Raw genomic sequence first — 14,282 nt, forward strand, 5'->3', positions numbered from 1 at the left:
AGCTCTGTATCACACTTTTTAATTGGATTCCTTTATTTGTTGGTGTTTTTTTTTTTTTCTTTCTTCACTGGAACATTTTTTTAATAAATTTTTATTTTTTTATATTAATTACTGTTTATTTACTTTGCATTCCACCTGTAGCCCCTCTGTCATCTCCTCCCCATCCACCCTCCCTCCCTCATCTCCACCCTGCCCCTCCCCAAGTCCACTGATAGGGGAGGTCCTCCTCCCCTTTCCTCTGACCCTAGCCTATCAGGTCTCATCAGGACTGGCTGCATTATCTTCCTCTGTGGCTTAGCAAGGCAGCACCTCCCTGGGGGTAGGGACGTCAAAGAGGCAGCCACTGAGTTCATGTCAGAGACAGTCCCTGTTCCCCTTAGTAGGGAACCCACTTGGTGTTTAACTTTTTGAGTTGTTTATATATTCTGTCAGATGTAGATTTGGTGAGGATCATTTCCCAGTATGCAGGCTGACGTTTTGTTCTGACAACAGTGTCCTTTGCTTTATAGAAGCTTTTCAGTTTCATGAAGTCCCATTTATAGATCGTTGTTCTGAGAACCTGTGCTGTTGGTGTTTTGTTCAAGAAGTTGTCTCCTGCGCTGAAGACTCTCAAGTATACAACAAGGACATTTGCTCAGCCATATTTGTAGCAGCTTTATTTGTAATAGCCAGAAGCTGGAAAAAGCCCAAATGTGTCTCGATGAAGAATGGATACAGAAATTGTGGTACATGGTCATCTCTTTCTTAAGATTGGGGAAATATTCTACCATGATTTTCTCGAAAATATTTTCTGGGCCTTGGAGCCTGCAATCTTCTTTTTAGTCTATTACTGTTATTCTTAAGTTTTGTCTTTTCATGGTGTCCTTGATTTCTTGGATGTCTTGTGTTTGGAACTTTTCTACTTTTATGGTTTTTTTTTTTTGAGAGATTTATCAATTCTGCCATATCATTTTTTTAATTATTTTTATTTTTATTAATTATAATTTATTCACTTTGTATCCTCCCTGTACCTCCCTCTTTCTCCTCCCCTCCCAAACCCACCCTTCCTCTTCCCTGCCTGTGTTCCTCTCCCAGTCCACTGATAAGGGAGGTCCTCCTCCCCTTCCCTCTGATCCAAGTCTATCAGGTCTCATCAGTAGTGGCTTCTTTATCTTCTGTGGCCTGGTAAGGATGCTCCCCCCTCAGTGGGAGGTGATCAAAGAACAGGTCAATCAGTTCATGTCAGAGACAGTCCCTGTCCACATTACTATGGAAACCACTTGGACACTGAACTACCATAGGTTACCTCTGTGTAGGGGTTCCAGGCCATCTCCATGAGAGGGCCTTGGCTGGATTATCAGTTTCAGAAAAGACCCCTGTACTCAGACATTTTGGAATTGTTGCTGTCCTTGTGGAGCTCCTCCAGGTCTTATTATTTCCCACTTTTTTCATAAGGCTTCTTGAACTCTGCCAAAAGTTTGGCTATGAGTCTCAGCATCTGCCTGGATACCCTGCAGGGTAGAGCCTTTCAGAAGCCCTCTGTGATAGGCTCCTGTCCTGTTCCCTGTTTTCTCCCTCCTCTGTTGTATATCCTCTTTGCCTTTCTGAATGGGGATTGAGCATCTTAGCCAGAGTCCTCCTTCCTGATTAGCTTCCTTGGGTGTACAGACTTTAGTATGTTTATCCTATATTATATGTCTAATATCTACCTATGAGTGAGTATATCCCATGTGTGTCTTTCTGCTTCTGGGATACCTCACTCAGGATATCTTTTTCAGTTCCCACCTTTTACCTGCAAATTTCATGATTTCCTTGTTTATTATCACTGAGTAATATTCCATTGTGTAGATGTACCACAATTTCTGTATCCATTCCTCAACCGAGAGACATCTGGTCTGCTTCTAGCTTCTGGGTATTACAAATAAAGCTGCTACAAGCATGGATGAGCAGATGTGCTTGTTGTATACATGAGCTAGTTTTGGATATATGCCTAGGAGTGGTATAGCTTGATCTTGAGGAAGCCGTATTCCTAATTGTCTGAGATAGTGCCACATTGATTTCCAAAGTGGTTGTATGAGTTTACATTCCCACCAGGAGTGGAGGAGGGTTCCCCTTTCTCCACATCCTTTCCAGCATGTATTGTCACTTGTGTTATTCATCTTAGCCATTCTGATGGGTGTAAACCAAACTATGGAAGAAGATAGAATCTTCAACATATGGTTCTGGTGTAACTGGATGTCTACATGTAGAAAATGCAAATAGATCCATACTTACCACCCTGCATAAAACTAAAGTCCACGTGGATCAAAGACCTCAATATAAAATCAAATACACTAAACCTTTTAGAAGAAAAAGTGGGGAAGAGCCTGGAACTCATTGACATAGGAGACAACTTCCTGAACAGAACACCAATAGCACAGGCACTAAGAACAACAATCAACAAATGGAACCACATGAAACTGAAAATGTTCTGTAAAGCAAAGGTCACTGTCATCAATACAAAATGACTGCCTACAGATTGGGAAAGGATCTTCACCAACCCTATATCTGACAGAGGGCTAAAATCCAGTGTATATAAAGAACTCAGGAAGCTAAACAGCAATAAATCAAGTAATCCAATTAAAAATGGGGTACAGAGATAAACAGATTTCTCAATAGAGGAATATCAAATGTAGAGAAACACTTAAAGAAATGTTAGTCATCAGGGAAATGCAAATCTAAACGACCATGAGATTTCAACTGCCATATTATGTTTAGCACCTGAGATTCTCTCTTCCATCTCTTATATTCTGTTGGTAATACTTAGCTTTGTGGTTGTTGATCTCTTCTCTAAGTCCTCCAACTCCAGGGTTTTCTCTGTTTGTATTTTCTTTATTGATTCTAATTCTGCTTTCAATTCTTGTACTACTCCCTTCATTTGAATTTGGATTATTGTCTTTCATGATGTCCTCAATTTTTTGTTCATTTCCTCTTTATGTGCCATGAGTAAATGCATAATTATAAATTTAAGATGATTTTCCTTTGTTCCAGCTACATTAGAATATCAGTTGATTTTTGGAGATTCTGCTGAAGCCATGATGTCCTCGTTTTTGTTGCCTGTATTCTTACACAGTGCTCTAGCCCTCTGGTGATTTGTAGCCTTGACAGATTATTGTTGTAGCCAGTAATTCATACTTGTCCCCCTGTCTCTGGAGTCTTGAGTAGTCTCCTCTGGATTTTCTGTCTCTGCTAGCCCACTGTTTCTGACCCAGGTATTGCAGGTAGCTGGGACACAGCGGAAAGAGCTCTGAGTCTAGAGCTGTTCCAGTGCCCCACAGGCTTTCTTAAGATGGTGGAGGAAGATATTTGGGTACTAGGCCTGGCTCAGCTCTGATGGGTTCAATAGCATGTCATGTTGTTTCTGAACCAAGTGTGCTAGGCTTTTGGGGTGTAGGCAGAAAGATCTCAAAGCCTAAAGATGCTCCAGTGTTCCACAGGCCTCCTTGGGCAGGAGGACAATGGAACTTTGGTCAGGTGCCTAGCTCGGCTCTGCTGGGTTTTCTGTCTGTTCTGGGTTCACTGATTCTGGCTTATGGCGGCCAGCCTCCTGGGGTACTAGCAAATAGATCTCTTTGCCTCCAGCTTCTCCAGTGCCCCATAGGCTTCCATTCATGGTAGGACATGCAACCTGGATCCCAAGCCTGTCTCAGCTCTGCTTTGTTCACTGTGTGTGTAGTGCTGGCTGATTCTGACCTGGGTTAACCGTGTAGGTGGGGACTAGGCAGAATGGAGCCACAATTTCTCTACAGTAGCAGAATGAATCCCCTTCACTGAGTGCTGAGAGTGAGTGCCACTAGTAGCTGCAACCAGGAAGGTGTCCACCACATGTTGACTGTGGTCTCTCAGGTTTGGAACCTGGAGCCCCTAGTACCTGGAAGGTGTCCACAGGACTGTGAGAAGGTATTCCTAGGTTTGCTCTCTCAACCTCAGTACAGAAAGGTATTCATCCACAGGTAGTAAGAGTGTGTGCCCAAAGTCTGAGCCACCAGGCACTGGTCCCCGAAAGATATCCTCAGTTGGTGGGTTTGAATGGGTGGGTGGCCTAAGGCTTAAGGGTAAGAGCCCCACGTGGGTGTTGCTTGTCCCAGGAAGGTATCCATAGATGCTTGGTTCAGGCAGGTGGTCTAATGCTGCAGTGCCAGAGTCAACCGAAATGCAGTAGCCCAATCCCTGGAAAGAATCCACCATGAAGAATTATTTAAAGTAGACAAACTCATTGGCTTTCCTTTATGTAATATCCAAGACAGAAAAATTTACATTGGCCATTTTACAGACAGAGATGTGTCACTAATGACTGGAATCCAAAAGTCGCAGATTGAATAAAATGACAATAAAGATTTTTGTTTAGCCTCTTTTAAGACTATAAATTTTAGTATGTTTATCTTATATTATATGGCTAATATCCACTTATAAGTGACTATATACCATGTGTGTATTTCTTATATTTTTCAAAGAGGGCTTCTTTTTAAATTTTGTATTATTGTATTTTTTATTCATTACAGTTTACTCACTTTGGGTCCTAGCAATAGCCACCTCCCTAATGCCTTCCAAATCTCACCCTCCCTCATTTCCTATGACCCTCCCCAAGTCCACTGATAGGGGAGGCCCTCCTGCACTTCCCCCTGACACTAGCCTATCAGGTCTTATCAAGACTGGCTGCCATGTCTTACTCTGTGGCCTGGTAAGGGTGCTACCATCCCAGAGGGAGGTGATCAAAGATCCAACCAATGAGTTCATGTCAAAGACAGCCCCTGATACCCTTACTAGAGAATCTACTTGGACACTTGAGCTGCTAAGGGCTACATCTGTACAGGGGTTATAGGTTATCTGCAAGCGTGGTCCTTATTTTGAGTGTCAGTATCAGAAAAGACAACTTTGCCCAGATTATTTAGTTCTGTATATCTCCAGATCTTTCATCTCCCCCTTCTTTCATAAGATTCCTCCCTGCCACTCTGCCCAAAGTTTGGCTGAGTCTCAGCATATGTTTTGATATCTGTCTTGGTAGTTTTTCAGAAGTCCTCTGTGGTAGGCTCCTGTCCTGTTCCCTGTTTTTCTCCCTCTTCCAATGTTCATCCAGTTTGCCTTTCTGAATGAAGATTGAACATCTTACCCAGGGTCCTCCTTCTTGATTAGCTTCCTTAGGTACACAGATTTTATTATGATTATCCTATATTATATGTCTAATATCTACCTATGAGTGAGTATATCCCATGTGTGTCTTTCTGCTTCTGGGATACCTCACTCAGATGATCTGTTCTAGATCCCACCATTTGCCTGCAAATTTCATGATTTCCTTGTTTTTAATTGCTGAGTAGTATTCCATTGTGTAAATGTACAAGAACTTCTGTATCCATTTCTAAGTTGTGGGACATCTGGGTTGTTTCCAGATTCTGACTATTATAAATAAAGCAAATGTCCTTGTTGTATACATGAGCATCTTTTGGATATGTGCCTAGGAGTGGTATAATGTGATCTTGAGGAAGCAATATTCCTGTCTGAGAAAGCAACAGATTTATTTCCAAAGTGGTTGTACAAGTTTACATTCCCACCAGCAATAGAGGCAGACCCTGTTTTCTCCAAATCCTCTTTGTTATGTATTGTATTGTATTGAATTTTTGATCTTAGTCATTCTGATAGGTATAAGGTGAAATCAAAGGGTCACTTTGATTTGAATTTCCCTGATGACTAAGGACATTAAGCATTTCTTTAAGTGTATCTGCCATTCAATTTTCCTCTGTTGAGAATTCTCTGTTTAGCTCTGTACCCCATTTTTAATTGGATTGTTTTGTTTGTTGGTGTTTAACTTTTTGAGTTGATTATATAGTCTGAATATTAGCCCTCTGTCAGATATAGGTTTGGTGAAAACCCTTTCCCAGTATGCAGGGTGTCATTTTGTTCTGATGACAGTGTCCATTGCTTTACTGAAGTTTTTCAGTTTGATGAGGTCCCATTAATTGATTGTTGATATTAGAGCCTATGCTATTGGTCTTCTCTTCAGGAAGATGTCTCCTGTGCCAAAGAGATCAAGTCTCTTCCCCATTTATTATTTCACAAATTTAGTATAACTGGTTTTATTTTGAGACCTTTGATCTACATAAACTTTACTTTTCTTCAGGGTGATAAATAAGGATCTATTTGCATTTTCCTTTATGTAAACATCCAGGTTGACCAGCACTGTTTGTTGAAGATGCTGTCTTTTTTCCATGGTATGGTTTTGATTTCTTTATCAAAAATTAAGTGTTCTTAGTTGTGTGGGTTTATTTCTGGGCCTTCTAATCAATTCCAATGATACACCATTCTGTTTCTATGCCAGTTCCATGCAGATTTTATAACGATTGCTCTGTACTACAGCTTGAGATCAGAGATGATGATAACTTCAGATGAAGTGTTGTTGTACAGGATTCTTTTAGTAATTCTGAGATTTTGTTTCTACAAACTAAACTGATAATGGTTCTTTCAAGGTAGGTAAAAAAATTGTGTTGGCACTAAACCTGTTAGAAGAAAAGTTAGGGGCGAGCCTTGAACTCATTGGCACAGGAGACAATTTTGTGAACAGAACACCAACAGAACAGGCTCTAGATCAACAATCAAAAAATGGGACCTTATGAAACTGAAAAGCAAAGGATACCATCATCAGAACAAAATGACAGCCTACAGATTAGGAATAGATCTTCACCAAACCTATTTTTGACAGAGAGCTAATATCCAGAACATATAAAGAATTCAAGAAGTTAAAAGGCAACAAATCAAGTACTATAATTTAAAAATGGGATACAGAGCAAAACAGAGAATTCTCTATAGAGGAATATCAAATGGCAGAGAAACACTTAAAGTTCAATGCCCTTAGTCATCAAGGAAATGCAAATCAAAAAGACCATGTGATTTGACCTTACACCCATCAGAATGACTAAGATAAAAAACTCAAGTGACAACACATGTGGGAGAGGATGTGGAGAAAAGGGAAAACTCCTCCATTGCTGGTGGGAATGTAAACTTCTACAACCACTTTGGAAATCAATCTGGCACTTTTTCAGACTATTATGCATGGTACTTTCTCAAGTTCCAGCTATGACACTCTTGGGCATATATCCAAAATTAGCTCAAGTATATAACAAGGACATTGCTCAGCCATGTTCATAGCCGCTTTATTCTTAATAGCCAGAAAAGGGAAACTAACCATATGGCCCTCAAATGAGGAATGGATACAGAAATTGTGGTACATTTACACAGTGGAATACTACTCAACAATTCAAAACAAGGAAATCATGAAATTTGCAAGCAAATGGTGGGATTTAGAAAAGATTTTCCTGAGTAAGGTATCCCAGGAGCAGAAAGACACACATAGTATATACTCACTTATAAGTGGATAGTACATGTATAATATAAGATAAACATACTAAAATCTGTACACCTAAAGAAGTTGAGCAAGAAGAACGGCCCTGGGTAAGATGATCATTCCTCACTCAGAAAAGCAAATGAGTTGTACATAGGAAGAAGGAGAAAACAGGGACCAGGACAGGAACCTATCACAGGGGGCCTCTGAAAGACTCTCCTCAGCAGTGTATCATAGTTGATGCTGAGGCTCATAGCCAAACTTTGGGCAGAGTGCCGGGAATCTTATGAAAGAAGGGGGAGATAAAAAGACCTGGAGAGGACAGAAGCTCTACAATGAGAGCAAAAGAACCAAGGAATCTGGACCCAGTGGTCTTTCTGAGACTGATACTCCAACCAAAGACCTTGCATAGAGATAACCCAGAACCCCTGCACAGATGTAGACCATGACAACTCAGTATCCAAGTGGGTTTCTTAGTAAGTGGATCAGGGACTGTCTCTGACATGAACTCAGTGGCTGGTTTTTGATCACCTTCTCCTTAGTGTTGAGCAGCCTTACCAGGCAACAGAGGAAGACAATTCTAGCCAGTCCTGAGGAGACCTGATAGGCTAGGGTGAGATGGAAGAGGAGGAGGACTTGGAAAAGGGAATTGGGAGGAGTTGAAGAAGGGAGAGTGGGTTTGGGAGGGAAGTATGGATGATGCTACAGCTGGGATACAAGTGAATAAACTGTAATTAATATAAAAATTAAAATTAAAAAAATGTGTTGTTATTCTGTTGTATTTGAATTGAATCGCTACATTGCTCATGGCAGGATGGCCACTTTCACTCTGTTAATCTTACTGATCCATGAGCATGGGAGATCTTTCCAACTTTTGTTATCTTAAATTTCTTACTTCAGAGACTTGAGTTTTGTTCTTTTTTTATTCAAACAGGTCTTTCACTTGCTTGGTTAGAGTCACTCCAAGGTTTTTTACGTTATTAGTGTCTACTCTGAAGGGTGTAATTTTCTTAATTTCTTTCTCAACCCTTTTGACTTTTCATTTACAGGAGGGCTACTGATTTTTTTGAGTTAATTTTGCAACCAGCCACTTTGCTGAAGTTGTTTGTCAGATGAAGGAGTTTTCTGGTTGAATTTTTGGGGTCACTCTTGAATACAATCGCATCATCTGTAAATAGTGACACTTTGACTTCTTACTTTTCCATTTGTATCCTCTTGATCTCCTTTATATGTCTTATTGATTTAGCTAGTACTGCAAGTACTATGTGGAAGAGATATGGAGAGAGTGGGCAGCCTTGCCTTGTCCCTGATTTAGGGAGGTTAATTTATGTTTCTCTCCATTGAGTTTGATGGTGACTATTGTCTCGCTGTATATTGTCTTTACTATCTGTAGGTATGTGCCTTGTATCCCTGATCTCTCCAAGACTTTAAACCTGAATGTGTTAGATTTTGTCAAAAGCTTTTCCAGGATCTAAGGAGATGGTCTTGTAGTCCCCCCCCCTTTAATTTGTGTATATGATAGATTACATAGATGGATTTCCGCATTTTGAACCACACCTGCATGCCTGGGATGAAGACTACTTGGTCATAGTGAATGATATATTTTATGTGTTCTTGAATTCATTTTCGAAGTATTTTTGCCTCAATGTTCATAAGAGCAGTAGGACTGAAGTTCTCGTTCTCTTTATTTGTTGGGACTTTGTGTGGTTTAGGTATTAAGGTGATTGTGGCTTCATAGAATTTTAGGAAATGTTTCTTCTTTTGTTTTGTATTTTGTGGAAGAGTTTGAAGAGAATAGCAGTTAGCTCTTCTTTGAAGGTCTGGTAGAATTCTGCACTGAAACAGTCTGGCACAGTTTTTTTTTTTTTTTTTTTTTTTTTAGAAGGGAGGCTTTAGATGACTGCTTCTATACTTCTATATCCTTGAGAGATTTAGGATTATTTAATCTATTTACCTGAATTTGATTTAATTTTGGTAAATGGAATCTATCAAGATAATTGTCTCTTTCATTAAGATTTTTAAATTTTGTGGTATATAGGCTTTTTTTTTAAACTTTTATTTTTTATAATTTATTCATTTATATCCCAATTGTAGCCCTTTCCCTCATCTCCTCCCATTTCCACCTCCCTACCTCTCCCCCTCATCACTCTCCCTAGTCCACTCAAACAGGAAGTCCTCCTCCCTTGCCATCTGACCCTAGCCTATCAGGTCCCATCAGGAGTGCTGGATCTTCTTCCTCTGTGTCCTGGCAAGGCCGCACCTCCGTTGGTTCTTGAGTATATAGGCTTTTGTAGTAATGCCTGATGATTGTTTGGATTTACTCAGTGACTGTGTTTAGGTCCAATTTTTTTTTTTTTTCTGATTTTAGTGATTTGGATAGTTTGTCTCTGCCTTTTAGTTAGTTTGGCTAAGGGTTTTTCTATCTTGTTGATTTTGTCACAGAACTAGCTCTTGGTCTCATTGATTTTTTTGAATTCTTTTCTTTGCCGCTAATTCATTGATTTCAGCTCTGGGTTTGATTATTTCCAATAGTCTACTCCTCTATGGTTTGTCTGCTTCTTTTTTTCCCCTAGGGCTTGTATGGGATATTTCAAACATCTTTCTGGAGGCACTTAGTGCTACAAAATTTCCTCTTAGCACTGCTTTCATTGTGTCCCATAAGTCTTGGTGATTTATGCCTTCATTTTCATCGAATTTTAGGAAGTCTCAAATTTCTTTTTTTCATATCTTCCCTGACCAAACTATCACTGGATAGAGAGCTGTTTAGTTTTCATGTGTATACAGGGTTTTTGTTATTTCTGTTGTTGTTAAGGTATAGTTTTATGCCATGGTGGTCTGACAGGATACAACGGATAATTTCAATCTTCTTGTATCTGTTGAGGCTTGCTCTGTGCCCAAGTATTTGTTCAATATTTGAGAAGGTTCTGTGATATGCTAAAAAGAAGTTATACTCTTTTGACCTTGGGTGAAAATTTCTGTGGACATGTATTAAGTCCATTTGACTTTGGACCTTTGTATTTATCATTATTTCCCTATTTAGCTTCTGTCTAGATGATCTGTCCTTTGGTGACAGTGGAGTGTTAAAATCTCTCACTATTAAGGTGTTGGGATCAATGTGTGATTTCAGCTTTAATAATTTTTCATTTACAAATGCAGGTGCTCTTGTATTTTGGCAAAGATGTTCAGTAATGTGATGTCCTCATGGTGTAAATATCCTTTGATGAGAATGAAGTGCCCCTCCTCATATTTTTTTATTGATTTTGGTTGAAAGTACATTTTATTAGTCATTAGCATAGCTATTCCAGCTTGTTTTTCTGTGTCTTTTTGCATGAAAACTTTTCCATCCCTTTACTCTGAGGTAGTGTTTATCTTTGTTGCAGAGGTATGTTTCTTGGATGCTGCAGAATGCTGTATCCTGTTTCCACAACCATTCTATTAGTCTGTGTCTTTTTATTGGGGAGTTGAGTCTACTGAAGTTGATAAATCATAGTAACCAATGAATGTTAGTTCCTTTTATTGTGGAGTTGATGGTGTTACTAATAATTGTTTTCTTTTGTTTTAATTGTGAAGTTATCTATATCTTCTGTTTTCTTGGATGCTGTTGATTTCATTGGATTGAAATTTTCCTTGTAGTATCTTCTGTAGGGCTGGGTTGCTGTATAGATATTGTTTATTCTTAGTTTCAACATAGAATATTTTGTTTTTTCCATCCATGTAGATTGAAAGCTTTCCTGTGAATAGTTGTTTGTGTTGGCATCTGTGGTCTCTTAAAGTCTACATGACATCTCCCCAGGCCCTATTAGCTTTAGTGTTTTCTGTTGAGAAATCTGGTGTGATTCTGATAGCTCTACATTTTTAAATTATTTTTATTTTTTATATTAATTACAGTTTATTTACTTTGTTTCCCAGCTGTAAGTCCCTTCCTCAATCCCTCCCAATCACACCTCCCTGCCCCTCTCTAAGTCCACTGATAGAGGAGGACCCCCTCCACTTCCATCTGACCCTAGCTTATCAGGTCTCACCAGGACTGGCTGGAATATCCTCCTCTGTGGCTTAGCTAGGTTGTTTCTCCCAGGGGGGTTGGGGAGGTCAAAGAGCCAGCCACTGAGTTCATGTCAGAGACAGTCCCTGTTCCCCTTACTAAGAGCCCACTTGGATACTGAGTGATAGCTCTACCTTTATATGTTTCTTGTCCTTTTTCCCGTGCTGCTTTTAATGTTTTTTTCTTAGTTGTATTGACTTAGTGTTTTGCCTATGATGTGAGGTGAAGAGTTTCTTTTCTGGTTTAGTCTATTTGGTGTGCTGGAGGCCCCTTGTTTGTTAATGGACATCTATTTCTTTAAGTAGGAACATTTTCTTCTATGATTTTCTTGAAAACATTTTCTGATTCTTTGAGCCTGGAATCTTCTTTTTCATCTATTCCTATTATTTTTGGATTTTGTCTTTTCATGGTACCTTTGATCATTTTAGATGTTTTGTGTTTGGAACTTTTCACATTTTATCTTTTCTTTGAGAGATGTATCAATGCCTTTGCATTTAATTCTATTTTCAAGACATAGATTATTTTTTCAGTGTTTTTTTTCATTGTTGTTATCATTATTATTTACAAGTTATTCACTTTGTATCCCATTTGTAGCCCCGTCCTTTATCTCCTCCCATCTCCAACCTCCCTTGCTCTCCCTTCCCTATCCCTCTTCTCTAGCCCACTGATAGAGGAAGCCCTCTTTTCCCCTCCTGGTTCTTTTATATCCCTCATTTTCAAGAAGACTCTCTGTGCTCTGTCTGAAGTTTGGCTGTGAGTCTCTTCATCTGCTTGGATTCCCTGATGGGTGGAGTCTTTTAGAGAACATCTGTGGTAGGCTCCAGTCCTGTTTCCTCTCTTCGGAGTTTACTACAATGAACATTTGTGATTTGCCTCATTAGTTATAACTGCCTGTGTGTTTATTTAAGTACTCATCTTGACTTTATAGAATTCTATTTTGAAAATGAATACCATTGTCATGCATTCAAAATTTGGTTTTTCTCGTCAAGATTACACATAACTAGAAAGTCATCACATTTTATTAGTGTTTGTGTTTTTGGAAACAAATTTCTTTCCCTTTTTTTTAAAAATCAAAGACTCTCCGTTCCCTTAGGTTCTTTTATTTGGAAATGTTCATAAGAGTACAGTGCAACTAAACTCTAGAGACAATGGATGTCATTATGTTAGGCATCATCAGTTTATTATAAAAGGGAGACAATGAAATTTTTTAAGTGATGAAATAGTTCAGAATATCAACGGAATAGGCAGCTTCATGTGACACTATTTCAACAATGATTTCAGTCCACATACTTTCCAAGAATGTCACCATCTCTAAATAAGAAATAATCCTTGTATCTAGAACTAATTTGGTGCCTCCATAGTCTGGGAAAAGAACTTTGTCTCCAACCTTCACACTGACCAGTTGAATATTTCCACCCTTTCCTTTAGCGCCTGATCACAGCCATTATTGTTGCTTGCAACACTTTTCCTTGAGACTTTTTTTGGAAGTATAATACCAGCTTTGGTTACAGTTCAGGACACATTCCTTTCAACCAAAACTAGGTCAAATAGCAGATGAAACTTTTTAAAAGTTTGTCTAGCCATGACTTACCATAGCAGCTTCAGTCTCTGTCCTCAGGCTGCTGCTACAAGGAGAGTACCGGAAACAAATTTCTCTTAGTGGTAGAAGCTTGGCTAAGTCTTGATGAATGAATTCATTTAACACTGCTCATCTGAAGTCATATGACATTAGACATTCTATAGCCATCTATAGCATGATTTAAGATATATGAAGTAATATGTAAGTAATTATCAGGCTAAAGTTTGTTTTCCTTTTTTATGCCAAAATTTAACAGGCTGATTCAGAATACCAATGAACTACTAAAATTACATGTTGACCATTGATATTGATTTTTTTAAATTTAATTTTATTTATTTATATATTTATTACAAGTTATTCACTTTGTATCCCCTTTGCACCCTCTTCCCTCATCCTACCAGTTCCACCCATCCTCCCTCTTCTCTCCTCTCTTGTGCCCTTTTCCTAGTCCCTTGATAGGGAAGAAACTCCTCCCCTTCTATATGACCTGAGCTTATTAGATCTCATCGACGGTTGCTGCATCATCTTCCTTTGTGAGGTGGCAAGGATGCAACCCCCAGAAATAGGTGATCAGAGTGCCTGCACTGAGTTCATGTCAGAGACAGCCACTGTATCTCTTACTACAGAACACAATTGAAAACTGAGAAGCCAATGGGCTTCAGTTGAACAGGGGTCTAGGTCCTTTCCATGCATTGTCTTTGGTTGGCATATCAGTCCCTGCAGCTCCCACTGGACTCAGGTATTTTGGCTCTGTTGTCATCCTTGTAGATAACCTGACTCCTCCAGGTCTTTCTTTTTTTAATTTAATTTTATTTTATTAATTACACTTTATTCACTTTGTATCCCCCCATAAGCCCCTCCCGATCCCACCCTCCCTCCCCCTTCTTCACACATGCCCCTCCCCAAGTCCACTAATAGGGGAAGTCCTCTCCTTTCTTCTGATCTTCGTCTATCAGATCACATCAGGAGTGGCTGCATTGTCATCTTCTGTGGCCTGGTAAGGCTGCTCCCCCCTTAGGGAGAGGTGATCAAAGAGCAGGCCAATCAGATTCCTCTTCTTCCATAAGGTTTCTGGCACCATGGCCAAAGTTTGGCTCTGAGTCTCAGTATTTTCTTTGTTACCTTGGTGGGTAGAGTCTTTCAGAGGTCCTCTCTGGAAGACTCCTGTCCTGTTCCTTGTGTTCTCCTACTTCTGATGTTTATTCTGTTTGCCGATCTGAATGAGGATTAAGTATCTTCCCTAACACCCCCTTGTTTAGCTTCTTTAGGACTATAATTTTAGTATGTTTATCCTATATTATATGGCCAAT

At 39.4% G+C, this 14,282-nt stretch overlaps 1 protein-coding gene and 1 pseudogene across 4 annotated transcripts in view; one reads left to right on the forward strand and one right to left on the reverse strand.

The window, feature by feature from the left end:
• The window catches only part of Il1rapl1 (interleukin 1 receptor accessory protein like 1), a 1,800,273-nt gene that overhangs the window by 736,400 nt on the left and 1,049,591 nt on the right, over nucleotides 1-14,282 (forward strand). The window lies entirely within an intron of this gene.
• LOC110544291 (10 kDa heat shock protein, mitochondrial-like) lies at nucleotides 12,671-12,977 on the reverse strand (annotated as a pseudogene).

This window comes from Meriones unguiculatus, assembly GCF_030254825.1.
Source record: "Meriones unguiculatus strain TT.TT164.6M chromosome X unlocalized genomic scaffold, Bangor_MerUng_6.1 ChrX_unordered_Scaffold_30, whole genome shotgun sequence".
In the NCBI taxonomy this organism is placed as follows: Eukaryota; Metazoa; Chordata; class Mammalia; order Rodentia; family Muridae; genus Meriones; species Meriones unguiculatus.